Here is a 15381-nt window from a genome sequence, read left to right as displayed (position 1 = left end):
TGTGGTGGCTAGATGAAAAAAAAAAACAACTGACCTTTAGAGCAAAAAAATTCTGTTTTAGAGTTTTTTCAAGATTTCTTAGCAAAAATGTTTTTGACATACATTAATAGAATAGAATAGAATAGAATAGAATAGAATAGAATAGAATAGAATAGAATAGAATAGAATAGAATAGAATAGAATAGAATAGAATAGAATAGAATAGAATAGAATTCACTAGGTGAATTCTAAGAACTTCAAGATCATCAAGTCCAACCTATCACCCAACACTACCTAATCAACTAAACCATGGCACCAAGTGCCTCATCCAGTCTCCTCTTAAACACCTCCACTGATGGAGGTGATCCACCACCTCCCTGAGCAGACCATTCCAATAGCAAATCACTCTTTCTGTGAAGAATTTCTTCCTGACTTCCAGCCTAAGCCTCCCCTGGTGCAGCTTCAGACTGTCCTCTTGTTCTGTCACATGTTGTCTGGGAGAAGAGACCAACCCCCACCTGGCTACAACCTCCCTTCAAGTAGTTGTAGACAGCAATAAGGTCTCCTTTGAGCCTCCTCTTCTCCAGGCTAAGCAATCCCAGCTCCCTCAGCCTCGTCTCATACATACATATATAGCCTCTCCTCATTATATACAAGTGTACTGAGTAATCTCAAATAAGACACAATGTGACCCTATGTCTTCTGTTACAATCCTGTTGTTCATTCCTCTGCTCAAAAAATTAAACTGGCATGTTCTACTTTTTATCATTGAAAGATAATAGCAAATAAATTACATGAAATAAAATTTCTATTGCCAAATGCAAACTGAATTTAAAGTATATACATTTTTAGCATTAAAAATTAAATGCTAATGAATTTTCACTGGAAGTAAATCTGTTACATCCCCTTCATAACCTAGTACTCTCAGGTCTGATATCAAACTGCTGATCTGCTAAAAAATCTGTATGCTAGGAAACACTACAAATTTCATCTTCTAAACAGAATCCTTTAGTATTCCTCCCCTGATTTGGAACAATGCAGAAGGAACACAAGCAAAAGTGTGTTTTTAATTTAATGGGCATAGGACTGCATTGATTTTCATAGGACTGCTAACCTCTTTTATTGAAAGTTTGTACTTTGATAAAGTGATGGTTAAAGTGAGAAATTTGGATTTTCAGCCTATCCCACATGAAGTCTACCACAGGAAGGTCCTTACACATAGAATGATTGCATCTTTCTCATAAAGAGCAGCAAAGCTCTCAGGCCAGGCCAACTTCTCACCACTCATTTTGGGCTCATACAGCGTTGTATTAACACTCCTCTCATAACCGAGGTTAACTACTTGGACTTCCATGAGAATACTGCTGGCTCTTTGGCAGATGCTGCCTTTCCCTGACAGATATAAAAACCAGACATCTGACTTGAAAAGTGACAAATGTTTTAGGTAGTTATTGATGGTTTCCATAAGACTGTATGTTTTGAAGAATCTTGTGCAAGGAAATCCGATTGCAGAGGTGGCCAGAGAGATTGCAGTGCATCCAGGCAGCCAAGAGGGCCAATGGCATCCTGGCCTGCATCAGGAACAGTGTGGCCAGCAGGAGCAGGGAGGTCATTCTGCCCCTGCACACTGCACTGGTTAGGCCACGCTTCGAGTACTGTGTCCAATTCTGGGCCCCTCAGTTTAGGAAGGATGTTGACTTGCTGGAATGAGTCCAGAGAAGGGCAACGACGTTGGTGAGGGGTTTGGAACACAAGCCCCATGAGTAAAGACTGAGGGAGCTGGGATTGCTTAGCCTGGAGGAGACTCAGGGGTGACCTTATCACGTTCCACAACTACCTGAAGGGAGGTTGTAGACAGGCGGATGATGGTCTCTTCTCCCAGGCAGCCAGTACCAGAACAAGAGGACACAGTCTCAGGCTGCGCCAGGGGAGGTTTAGGTTGGATGTTAGGAAGAAGTTCTATACAGAAAGAGTGATTGCCCATTGGAATGGGCTGCCTGGGGAGGTGGTGGAGTCACCGTCATTGGAGGTGTTCAGGAGGAGACTTGATGGGGTGCTTGGTGCCATGGGTTAGTTGTTTAGGTGGGCTGGATTGGTTGATGGGTTGGACACGGTGATCTTGAAGGTCTCTTCCAACCTGGTTTATTCTATTCTATTCTATACTCCACGAAGCGTACATCCAACGAGCAAGTCCATGCTATCTACAGATTATGTCAATGTTTGCACAACACCTTGGATCATGTGCATCTGTATGCATATTTTGGTTTGTTGCTTGCTTTGTTTGTTTGTTTGTTTTTAAATGCATTTTAGACTGATAATAGCAACCATTAGTCCTGGATCTACTGACCTCTGCGCTTACTTAACCATTGCTGTTCAGCTAGGATTCAGCTAACCTAGCTTAAGAAGGAACGTTCCTTGTTTTGGGTCTTGCTGCATAGTTAGAAAAGAGAGACTGGCACCTCGGGAGGATGCTTGTTCTGCTACAATGAGAAGACAAAACACAGAGGATGAGCACAATCTGCTTTTCCCTTTCTCTTTCCAGGAATGGGAGACACTACAAATTCACCTCACTATTTAAAATACAGCTATTTTGCATCAGTTCAGGGCATCAGATTTATCCAAAAAGGATAGCCTTTATGCTACAGGACCCACAGGAGATTAGCATCCTCCTAGAATGACAGTTGTAAGTAAACTAAACTGTGATTCACATGACCGGCAGGCAAGGACATGAAGACCCTAGTGTCTGCTTTTCCAGTTGGGTTTTAGCTTTGAATGCAGGTGGCATAACCTTTAGAATACTCTGAGTCAAGGAATGATGTATTTTTACTAGAAGTAATTACTTTTTAAAAAAATAATCAAAAAATAATTGTTTGTGTCATGGAAAACCAGCATGGACTGGAAGAGCTGAAGGGCACCACCACCACAGAGCTTGACTGCTGACTGTTCATGCACCAGCAGCAGGACAAGGGCTTTTGCCTCCTAGGGAAGGGGTTCTCAGAAGTTTTCAATATGTAAACAGTAGCTCCATAATAATTCTGTAACCCTTGGCTCAGGAAAGGCCAATGAAAAAACCTTTCTCCATCTACTGTTCCACTCTCTACTCACTGCGTAATATACAAGATAATATTATAATAGCATTCAAATGGTTCATCTGACATACACAGGTATGTGAGAAGCTTTTCAGATGAGTGCAGAAGCTGTCATAGACTTTAGACAGTATATTTGGTTGGTTCAGACTCTTAGACATATGTAAAATTCATTCAAACTTAAGCAAGCTTCCTGTCCCACTTCAGCCCACATTTGCTGAAAAATAGCTCAGCTGTAAGAAAAAGTAATTTTAATCCAAGGTTCTTTTTCAGTTTTTGTCTCACACCAGTCACTATCTGCATTAGAAATAAGTGGTTGTAAAGGAGCAGAAGAAGTACTTTGAAAATGTAAACCAAAACAGTAGTTTGAATATTCACCAGTAGTAGTTGAATATTTTTCATTTATTTGTTGCTTTTGTTTATGTGGCACACTAAGAACTTCTACATTTCTTTGAAAACTTTACTGTGCAAAGCAATCATGTAATTTCCAGGTGTTCCTCTTTTAACATTTTCAAAACCTATTTGACTGAAACCTAACATACCTGTGAAGGCCTTCTGCACGGCTATCTGTTACAAAAAAGAAGATTAAATTTGCTCAGCCTTCCTCTCTGTATTCACAAATCACCGTTAGACATGAGGATCCTGGCATTGCTGTTGCTGGTGTTACACTAACACTATGCTACACTACTTAAGGTAGCGTCAGTGCAGCAAAGCCAATTCTGTCATATCTTTCTCAATCATAGAATCAACAAGGTAGGAAAAGACCTCAAAGATCATCAAATCCAACCTGTCACCCAAGACCTCATAACTACTAGACCATGGCCCCAAGTGCCACATCCAATCCCCTCTTGAACACATCTTCCTCAATCCCTTCAATTCAGGGCTTCTAAACAGATGGCTCCTGGAATTTTGTTTGTTGTCACAAAACATGGTGATAGAAGATTGATTTATGCATGAAGTTTTATCTGCTACCTGCTTTCAGTAATTTATCATACTTGATAAAGTAGAATATAACCCAACACGACTTAAATCTGAACAGAAAAAGTAAATCTGACACTCATAAACCATTAAGTGGACAGACACAACACTTTCTGTATTCTTGTCTGCTTTTTCTTGGACAGGTTATCAGACAATCTTTTCTTCCCAGAGTCTCTGCTGCCCTTCTGTAAGGGCATGGTAGCTCAGCCAATCACTTTTAAAAGGAATTCAGTCCTTTTTAGCAGAATTACCAGAATCATGAGGGGTATGCAGAGATGCTACACAGGATGTTCCCAGTTCATTTTGCCACCTCACTCCGGTGAATCACATCCCAGAAAAAGCTGACATATTAAATAGTGTACTAGAATGGAGACCAGACCTCAGGTGCTGGGAGGACCAGTCATGCTCATTTTCACTTATCACATAAGTGAGACAATACACACATGTACAAAGGTGCAAGCTGATCCTTTAATATGTTTCTCGGCATGTGTCCTCCAATACATACTTAGTGGACTCTCTGCACTGGAGTAATGCAAATCCATTTTCACCATGCATGGAGCCACACTCCTTGGAAACCAGAATTTTCAGCATGTGTACTCAGAAATAGATAAGCAAAATCATATCAGAGCTGTAGTGGCCTCAATTGACTTAAGCAGTATTTGGCTCTAAATAAGATGAGAGAAGAAGAAATGGAATTTCTTTCTAAAGCTATTTTAAGGGCAATAACTACTATATATAGAGGCAGAATAAGTGGCTGAAGCTGAATTTAAGACAGGCATATTTTTGTTTTGCTGTTTCCAAATACAGTTTCATCTGTTCCAAAGTCTGAACAAAAAAAAAAAAAAAACCCACAAAACAAAAACAAAAAACCCCAAGCAACAACAACAAAAACATGCACACACACACACAAAAGCATAGCTATAGGAAAGAACCACAAGCAAACCCAAAGTTTTCCAGTATGGAAGGCAACACTAAAGGAAACCCAACTATGCCATGACAGCTTCACGTATTCTGACATTGACAAAACCTGTTTCTGAGTCTTGCCTGAAAACAATGGTGTAAACTCAGCTCTCCTGTACATCCTGAATTTCTGCCATTCTAAGTCAGTTATAAAGCACTCTCACCCTGGTGCCTGGCTTCTCTAACAGCAGATAAAACTCTCGCTTAAGGCTTAAGATTGAATTATGGGGAAAAGATATATGTTTGCATAAATAACCTTGCTAAGCTATCCAGGTCTGAGCTTTGGAGAAAGTAGACACCAAAATATGCCATGGCACTGCAGTACAATTCCATTCAAAATTTCAAGCAAATTGGACTTAAGGATGCTGTAATGTTGACATTTAGTTTAGTGCATAACAGTTAAACTATTTCCCATTCTGTCTATACTGTACTCTGTAGGAAACCTATATGTGCACTGATTCTTATACAAAGATGCATTTATTTCTCCAATAAAACCAAGGTGCAATCTCTTTTGAACTTTTCTTTGTTGCTAGTTTGTTTTGTTGGATTTTTTTTTTTTTTTTGAGGAGTACTCATTCTCTGAAAGAAAAACACAGACTAGAAATTGCTTTTATTTACTTCCACCTAAAAGGTGGTTTGGTGCTGGAAAAAAACCATCCCGGTTAGGAAGCACACTTAGGGAAATAAATTTTGGTTGCCATGCTAACAGGAAATCACTCGATTGAGTCCATTAATACAAAAAGTGCATAAATGACATTTTCTTGTAAAAACGGGGAAATACTGGATTAACAATGATGCAGGTTTTGCCAGCTGCAGTGAATTTCACTGTTCTGCCCCTCTGTACGGTGTGATTTTCTGTCAGCTTTTAAGTATCCAGGGCATCATCTGCTTCTTTCAACAGGACTATGGCTTCTGTCCGACTGCCGCAACAGCCAACTGTAACCCCAACGCAGGGATGAATCCCACCCACCCCTCTACGTCCTCTAGGAGCTTCATTCAGCTCGTTTCACTGTCCTCTTCTCCTGTCTACCTGAGTCCTGGGCTTTCTGGCAAGAACCCTAAGAGAAGGGTCCCTACGGACTGTACCGGCGGGGACCGAGGTCCTCTCTCGGGAAACAAGGGTTACACGTTAGCTGCGGCCGCCGGTACTCGCTTCGCCCCAGCCCCCCAAGGCGAGGCGAAGGGCACCGTGCTGCCAGGGTGCATCCGGTCCCGTCCGGGCCGTCGGGAGTCGCGGTGCCAGGGCCGGCCAGCGACGCTGCCACTTGCGCCCGCCCTCGCTTCAGCCCGGAGCGGATGGCAGATGCGGGGCTTCCCAACCCCTCTCCTCGTTGTGCCGCAGGGGAGCAGCCCCCTGTCCGCTCCCTCCCCCAGCCCCCCGTGCGCTTTGCTGTCCTGCAGGTGTCACACTTCACCCAGCCACCGAGTCATGCAGGGCCTGTTTATTACATCAGGCAAAAGAAAGGAATCTTAATTATCATCTGGGCTGTGACCAAAGAGGTGCACCACGTCGCGTTATGCTTGAGTAGGCGCAAAAGTTACAAGTTATCTCAGACCGTCCTAAGGACTTTGGTTTTTTTGTGGGTTTTTTATTATTATTATTATTGTTCTTTTTTCTTTTTGTAGAAGGGGAAGAAGGTAATTAAAGATTCAGAGAGAGAATATATTAAACTCGACGAGAACTTACTTGGTTTTAGGTGCACGCGTTGACAGCCGGCATCTCCCTTCAACAGTTCTAACTGGTCACATTTTCCCTTGAAAGTAGTACCCGTTTTCAAATCGTTTTGTAAATTAAATCCCTTTAAAAGGTATTTGTTTTATTTCACCGGGTCTCGTCCATTTCAGCCACTTTTCCCCATTTTTACTTTTATTTTCTTCATGTTTGCCACACGTGCAGCCACTCTCGGTTACACGCCCACGAGTTAGCAGGTGTCCGTCACCTCCAGCCGAGGGGACCGCGCCTGCAGCCGGGATTCGGTGCAACAGATGAGAGGCAGCTTCTTCCCTGGCTGCTTAGTAAGGCAACTCATTCCCTCGGGGAGCCTCATGCTGGTTGTAAAAAGTAACAGCTCCTTCCCATGCGACGGTTCCCTCCGGAGCGCGGGCTGCGCAACATGGGAGGGAGGAAAGACACCCAAAGAAAAAAGGAAAGAAGAGCGCAGAGGGGCAAACGCTGGGGATTTCCGTCCTCGCCGATGCGCTCTCTCCTCGGACGCAGGCAAGCTTTGCCTCAGAGGGCCCCGTCCCGTCGCCCTCCGCCCGCCCGGCCTGCCGCTGTCGCTGCTGCTGCCGCCGCCGCCCCCGCCGCGCTGCCCCCGCCAACCCCCCGCAAGCCTCGCCGGCACCGGTGCCGCCCGCTTGCGCCCCCCCGCGGGCGCGCCGTGCACCGCGCTGGACTCCGCGGGGCTCCGCGCACTGCCCCGGCCACCCCCTTCCCGCTCTGCGTCTTGGCAGGTGTTGCGCTGCTTATTCTTCACCCAAATGCCACCCCAGGGAGAGAAGAGGAGGAAGGAGCGAGCAGACACCCACCTCCAGTTGCAGTTAGGCTCGTGGGTGAGCGAAGAACGTGCACCGCCCGGGACCATTCAGAGGGGAACGAGCCAGCGAGCGGCTGCCGGCTCCGCAGAAAGTTTACACCAGCATCCCGCTGCAGCTGGGAAAGAGCTAAACCGCCCCATGAAGTCGCGGTAGGGGCTCTCTGATTCCACCTCTGCGGAGGCTCTCCCGGCGCTCCTCGAGCCCGGAGATGAGATTTAGTCTCGGTAGCGTTCGCGATGCTCCTTCCCGCGGCGCGGTGGAAGCTCTGACGGTGCCGCTCGAGCTGAACTGGCCTCTGGTGCGCCCCTCCGCGCACCGTCCAGCGGTGTAGGTCCCTGGCCTTAAGCTGCCCCAGCCTCGCCCCTGGATGTTAACAGGAGTCTGTGCGGGACCGAGCGGCAGCCGCTATTCATAATAAGAGGAGGGAAGGGAATGAGACTAGGCACCATTTCCTCACTTTACTTTTTCTCTCCTTAAAAATTAACAGAACTTGAATGCACGAGCTTAGAAGTGGTAAGAAAAAGATGCAACGTGCTAAGACAGAGATGCACGACAAGATAGGCAGGTCTTTTTTCTTTTCGTTTTGTTTTGTGGAGGGGGTTGGTTGTGGTGGTGGTTTTATTTGTTTGTTTTCTGCTTGGACTCGGCCTCGGGTTTGGGTCCAGACACGGCACAAGGCTTAGAACACTGCACGGGGCTTGGAAGGGCATCTACCAGCGTATGCGAGCCCCTGGGCTGAGCGAGCATCCCTCCTCTTCGGCCCAGTCCCTGCCTGCACTGCCCCGCCGAAGAGGCTGACACCTGCCTGACTTCACCCAGCAGCACGCCACTGGTTTCTGATTTTGCTCATCTCGATAGGCGAATAGCTTACAGGTTAAGGTTCCGCGGAGGCGAGGGAGAAGCGTGGTGAAGCAAACCCGGGGCAACACGGAGGAGGAGACGCCAGCCGCAGCAGAGCCCCAGAGGCGAGCGCGGTCCTCGGCAGCCTCCCTGCGGCCTTCCCCGCCGCTCCGAGTGGCGCCTTGCCCCGGTGCCGAGCCGCCCAGGACAGGCGGGTGAGTGTGTGTGCCAAAAGTGCATAGAGCGGCAGTATCTGTCGTGCTGAGCTTCACCCATGTCTCGGGAAGAGACTTCAGCGCACTGAGTCGTGAAGCGCCTGAGGAGGCAGGCGAGCCTGAAATGCTGTTAGAGCAAACGCCGAGAGGCTGCCAGCCGCACCGCGCTGGATAGCAGCTCTTCGTGCGGGCACCAGACCTCCGCGGGCAGCGGAGCGAAATGAAGTGGTGTTGCAGGGTCTCTGCATTAAAGGCAGCAGGAGCTGAGCGGCGAAAGTGCCGGCTTGATGCTGCTCTGGGACTTCCAACGGTTGCACCATCGGGCCTCTGCATCAGAGTACTGTGTGAACCACTGGCATACATATTTTAGATGTGCCCTAAATTAGCTGCTGTTAAGACTTAAGCAAAAACGTAACTCCCTTGTGGAACCACTCAGGGAACAGCCTAGTGCCACTGAGCATTACAGGCATGCTCTAACAGGTCTGTGGCTCTTCCTCAGGGACATTAAGTCAGCTCATGAGATAACTCATGTTGATTCAAGCACAGATTGAATGCCAAAATCACCTGTTTTGGGAAGCTGAGCCAGTCGCTCTAGTACACACACGTATGCAAAATCTATAGACTCATATACACACACACAAAGTTATGGAGAACAATTTGCATGAGTAGAGGCATCCTGAGAGCCTGCAATGAAGTATGGAAAAGGCTGAACCATTAGATTGCATTGGAATTGTTAGTGTGAACTGATGTACCTGTTAGCAGAGTACTTGATCCTATTGTATATGCTATAGACACTACCAAGATTGTGCTGCCAGCACTATGTAGTTTGCACTGCATTACTACAGATTGGAAGACTTGCTTTCAAAGCTATTTGGTGTTCACTTTCCAGAGCAGAGAGCGGGTTTTCCCCCATACATTTTGTTAGATCTTGAGAAGCCAAGTTCTGGTTTGAGTGTAATGTTCATTTTTTCATGAGCAAACACCTCTATAATTAACAGTACATCTCTTGTCTTTTTGGGTGTCTCATTGTGACATTTTCTTTAAGGGTGAATGCAGCATGGCACTATCAATGTGCTTTACACTTTCTGGCATTTTACATATGACAACCCATTAGCAGTCTCCTGTGGATCTTGCCAATGTTTATATTCCCCAATTGAAGTAATATTCAGATAAAATATCCATGGTATTACTCAAATGAAAATGAAGTAAATAGAGTTTTATCCCTGATTCAGGACAGTGAGGTCTGGATCTTTGCAACATTCTGAGTGTATGCTAGTATGTTTTATTCCTAGCACATAGCTAGCTGCCAAATGTTTCTCAGCAGTAAGTCCTGTGGCAGGGAGAGAGATAATAGAGGGAAAATTAAACTTGAAACCATATCACGTAGTGAGGTTTTTAGAGGTTGTATGATAACAGCATGACTGGGCCTTCCTTTAATCTGCTCAGTGTCGCACTGCATTAGGTTCTCCTTGGGATCATCTCCTTTTCTACCTCCATATTACACCATTCTTCTCAGAACACCTACTGATGCATGCCCAGCAGCTGACCTTTTGCAGTTCAGCTAAACCTTGTTTATCCAAAATACCAAGCAGATTATTTTTTTTCCTTCTCTCTGCAGTTTGGTTAGAGATCGTTAGAGTGTATCTCTTGTTTTTATTTCATGAGCCACTACAGACTGAAAAAAGAAAAACCAACAACCCAAAGATAGAAGCTTGAAAAAATAAGACAAAATTTGAGCATCTAGAAAACACTGATTGTGCATTCTAATACCAATGGGTACAGATGAGAACATCTGCAGCAGGTGCGAGTCAGTGTAACTTTACTCAAATAAGTGAAGCTGAATTGGCTTACCTGGAGACATGGCTCATTAAGGAGGAAAAGAAAAAGCAATGACAAAATTTTAACCAGTTTTGCTCGTTTTAAGCAGTTTTGCTCAGTCAGTACCAGGTGAAAGGTGCCATAATATTCCTATGTCTCAGCATCTTTTTTTCCATATTAATGACAGCTGTTCTTATTAGTGGCATGGAAGTTTTAAAGGATTATGAAGCTTTCACTCAGGTGGAGATTACATGCATAAGAAAGAAATTTAGAGCAATTATATCAAATAATCTATGTCAATTAGTTAAAGCATTAATTACATTTTTATTAATTTAGAGTCACGGAAGAAGATTTTCTCAGGTTTCTCTCATTTTCCTTTAAATGTGCTTCTACTAGTGATGATAGTTATTAGCAACGATGTAAAATGGGAAATCACACAGTACAAAAGCATCTATTGTTGCAGTTTACATTATTTTCTATTTGTTTTGGAGACAATATTGTTGCAGAGAATATGGATTATAATTTTTTTTCTCTGTATTAATCTAAATTATGAAATCTGTAACAACTTGATCCATTACATTAGTTCTATTGTTACAGGCCATGCGCTTCTCCCAGTCAGAACCTTTTGCAAGTGGCAGCCCACACCAGGTTTTCCATGCTATTAAGTCTTCCCTTGTGTATCACTCATTGTATTGCCATTTATGTACTCAAATACCCCTAGCCAAATCTCAAGTTTGCAAGAAGGAGCTCCTTTTATTGAATGATTGTAGAACATGAGTTTGTGAAAGAATGGGGCAGGGAGGAAACAGTGCAAATCTCTCATTTTTAATGAAACATTTACTGTCAGGTAAATTGGTTTTGTGAAGGTGTAGCAAGGGAAAAGGGTCATTAGTGAAGAGAGAGTCAGAATGGGCAAGGATAAGGAGAAGCAGAGGCAGAAAGATTGATATAGGGAAGTGAATAAATAGTAACTCTTTCCTTACAGTAGGCAAGTACTGACCTCAACTCTGAGATCTGTAGACTTAAGTTGTTATTCTATGCCAGGCTCGACTAGAATCTTGAACTATTTTTCTTTGTTTCTTTTTTAGTTCATTAAAAGGAAAAACAAACAAGCAATCAAATGGTCAGGGCCAAACATAAGTAAACTGCTGGGAAAAAAACTCCAGTACCAAATTTTGGTATTTGCTCAATCTTAATTTGAGGTCATGGCAGGCAGGTCACTGACTTTCTGAAGACTTCCAAATCATTCAAGTGAGAAGATAGCTGGGGTTTATTCCCTCTTTTAATAGAGGGAATCAGATCCCTCCGCTTTATTTGCAGTGAAATTAGTAGTTAATTTCATTTTTGTAACTTTCATTCGACTAGAAGTATACAGAGTTCTAGGTACATTTCCAATTTTACTGCTATTTTAATCCAAAACAAATTGTATTGCTGGTGAACAGCAAAGCAATTAAACTTCCTTTACCTACCTACATCTGTCAGTTCTCCAGAACGCACATGTTATTTTTACTGACGTGCTGCAAAGTTTCTCCTTTCCTCTCTTACCCAGACTTTTTGAACAATTGAAGCTTAGTTTTCTGTCAAGAGCAGGTTGAAATTGGTTACTAAGGCTTTCTGCTTTCTTTTGCAATATTTAAATAAATAGTAGAATGACATCCTTTAAATTTGTGGTGTTTTGCAAAGCCATTGTTTTTGTCCTCCTTTATTACTTTCAGATGTCTGTGCTTCTCAGTAAGCACTCACACTCTTTCAGAGTACCCAACTGTTACATTTTGGAGATTTTTCTGGCACAGTCCTGTAGTATTGGGTTTGTAGGAAGACTCGGGTCTAACAAATCAAACCCAGTGCTGCGGTGGGTTCTAGCACCTTACTAACATAAGCAGGCTCATTTGAACTACTGAGGCTCTTAAGGTCTCTTAAGAGTCAGTGGACTCAATGTGGTCATTGGAGCTTAGAGAAAAGTTCAGCTTTGAATGTAGTTTTTTTACTTCAGGATGAGCTGAATATTCCCTAAGCACTGACTGAAGGAGGCAAATACCAGAGCAGAGGTACCTCTTGCTGCTTGAGGATTCCAAGGCAATCCAAGACACCTGCAAGGTGTAAGGAACGTGCAAGTTGCCAGGCAACTGCAAGACAGATAGTTTTTGTCTTGTCTTGCCTTGCCAAGGAACTTGTCTTATAAGTGGCCTGTACCTTTCTGGAGGTTAGAATGAATGCTCTGTGACATCTCACAAGGCACTGGATACCTATGCACAAGCACCTGAAACCACACTAGATAGATTTTGGCTCTATCAGGAGATCAGGCCCTTATCTCCCATGTAAACAGCATCTTAGACACAAAATTTAATGTTTGAATCATGATCCTTACATGGAGAAAGCAATGGCAAAGCAAATTTTGTTGAAGGAGAGTAGAACATAAACCTAAGCAGAGATCTCTTTCTCATTTTCTGAAAGAGTTGTAATCTTTACCTGTTTTATAAGGGTGATATCCTGGTAAAAGACCTGAAATCTTGGAAACAAATGTGATCTTTCAGTTGGGAGATAAAAGGAAACAAGAGGGCAGGATTCCAGGGCAAGTAGCCAGACATTTTAGGTATCTCTAAGAGTATGTGAAATAAACAGAAAGAACGAGATGTCTTACTACACAAACAAAGCTATAACTTAATTGGCAAGGCAGATACTTTATAGAATAAATCAAAGGATTCGAGTGTTGATATAGAAGAGTACAGGCTGTTCAGGAAAGAAAGGCTGGGAAAAGGAAAAGGCAACATTGCATTACCAAGAATGTGTTTATGATCTTCTAGAAGAGAAGGCAGATACATCAAAAGTCTCTAGGGGAAGAAAAAGCAGAATTTCAAGTGTTAGAACTACCTCAAATCAGTTTGGAAGAAGAGGTGGTTGAACATCTTAACTATGTTCTAAAGCATTAAAAAAAAGGGGGGGGGGGGGGTGAAGAAAAACTTTTCTTGGAATTGTCAAGATGTGATTTTCCACTGTTGATAGGTAGGTTGTGTAACTAGATTTTTCTTCGGTCTTAATCACAGAATCATAGAAACATAGAATGGTCTGGGTTGGAAGGGGTCTCCAAAGGCCATCTAGTCCAGTGCCCTCTGCAGTAAGCAGGGGCATCCTCAACTAGATCAGGTCACCCCGTCAAGCCTCACCTTGAACATCTCCAGGGATAAGGGCCTCAACTATCTCCCTGGGCAACCTCTTCCAGTGTTCCAGTACTCTCATGGTAAAGAACTTAACATCCAATCTAAATCTGCTCAAGCTGTTGACCCTTGTCCTATCAATACAGGTCTTTGTAAACAGTCTCTCTCCATCCTTCTTGTAGACTGCCTTCAGGTACAAGAAGGCCACTGTTAGATCTCCTTGGAGCCTTCTCCTAGGGTGGAACAGCTGAAAATGTAAAGGTGGAGGCCTCTCAGACCTGATAAAAGTGAGTTTGTAATAGCAGGAATGAGAACAGCAGAGAATAGCCCTTCAAAAAAAGGAAGATGGTGACAAAGAGCTGGTAGGAAAAGTTTGGAGATTTTAATGAAACTTATGCTCAGGGAGAGTCAGCCAAAGCTGTTGCAAAAAAAAAACAAGCGGTAGTTGCAGGAAAGCCATAGTTGTGCAGTATGTATTAGCAGAAGTGTAACACAGGAGAAATTGTTCTTTTGCTCTAGTTAAGCAGCACTTCACATCAGCTTTGGACCACATATTTGATAGTGGTGTGAAAAAACCACAATCCTGCAGGGAGCCTGAAGGTCAGCATCATGGATAACAAGGTAATGAGGGCTTGCAGAAATATTTCAACTGGGCTTGTTCTGCCTGAGGAAAGATACTTCTAAGCTAGAATTATACAATTTCTGGATGTGTAAAAGGCAGTTGTAAAAAGGCAGATAACATATTCATTAGAAATAGAAGTAACCTTTTTTTTTTTGTCTTAGCATGGAAAAATGAAACTCTACATAAGTAACAGCCTTCTAACTGGGGGGGGGAAGATTAAATACTGGAAGATTCCACATGAGAAAATTTTGTGATCTGTATCTTTGAAACATGTAAACCTTTTTCTGAGTAGCCTTTTTCTTCTTTCAGGATTCTCTGAGCGGCTGTAATGAGACTTTTTTCCCCCCCAAAACTTGGTGTACCCCTTTTCATAGATGATATTTTGGGGAACTGAGTTTTCATGCTGTGCAGCCAATCTGTTTGCACTCTCAGACGGAATTGGAACAGTGCGATTCAACTTTAGAAGCATATATAGCTAAAGAGAGCAAAAGCCATTTCTGGCCTGGCCTTTCCACCTGAAAATGGGTAATTCTTCCCTTTGTAGAGAGTCCCATAAAAGATGGCAGGCCAGTAGTATGTGTGAGCACAGGAATTTGGCTTGTGGCCATTGTGGTATAGAACAATAGAATTTTAAATGCCTAACCAAAGGCATCATTTTCAATTCCTTACAGTATCCCAAAGGTCCATGTAGAGCTGACAGGTGTAATCCCAGCCTGACAGCAGATCCACACCCACTCAAAAGAGCAGATGGGATATCCCACCAGCCAGGTGCTCCGCAGTGCCACTAGGCAAACAACTCCTGTCCTAAAGGTGATTTTTGGCAGTTTTGTCACTTCTGTATTTTTTTCAACTAACATTACGATAAAGCATCCGTATTTTTTCCCTTGACCTCTATTTGGAAGTCTGCTTTAAATACAAATTGCAGACTGATTGCCAAAGCCTTTTAAAAAAACATGATTATTCTCCTTCTCTCTTCACCAGACATCACTAATGCTTTAATGTGTGAGAAAGGAAGAGGCTTTGAAAGAAATGTAGGCTTTTACAGCATGTTTAATCATTTGTTTTGTAGAGTCTGCAGAATAACAGCAGTTCAGCTTGGTGGTAGGTTGCAATTGAAAGTGTGTGGAACCCGAGACAGTGTACAAAATTCACTCATTTTGCTGGCAGATAGTAGACAAGTAGGAGAGGGA

General features: G+C 43.5%; 1 protein-coding gene across 1 annotated transcript in view; it reads right to left on the bottom strand.

The window, feature by feature from the left end:
* TRPC4 (transient receptor potential cation channel subfamily C member 4) overlaps nt 1-7249 on the bottom strand; it is a 176835-nt gene extending 169586 nt beyond the window's left edge. The window contains exon 1 of the mRNA XM_068142478.1: nt 6691-7249. The gene's annotated coding sequence lies outside the window, so the exon portion shown is untranslated. The remainder of the gene's footprint in view (nt 1-6690) is intronic.
* Between the last annotated feature and the right edge of the window lie 8132 nt (nt 7250-15381).

Source organism: Melanerpes formicivorus, unplaced genomic scaffold, assembly GCF_026170545.1.
Source record: "Melanerpes formicivorus ecotype bairdi unplaced genomic scaffold, bMelFor1.0.p_v2 SCAF_1, whole genome shotgun sequence".
Classification (NCBI taxonomy): domain Eukaryota; kingdom Metazoa; phylum Chordata; class Aves; order Piciformes; family Picidae; genus Melanerpes; species Melanerpes formicivorus.
The sequence above is the reverse complement of the archived record's forward strand: the minus strand, read 5'-3'. Positions and strand labels throughout refer to the sequence as shown.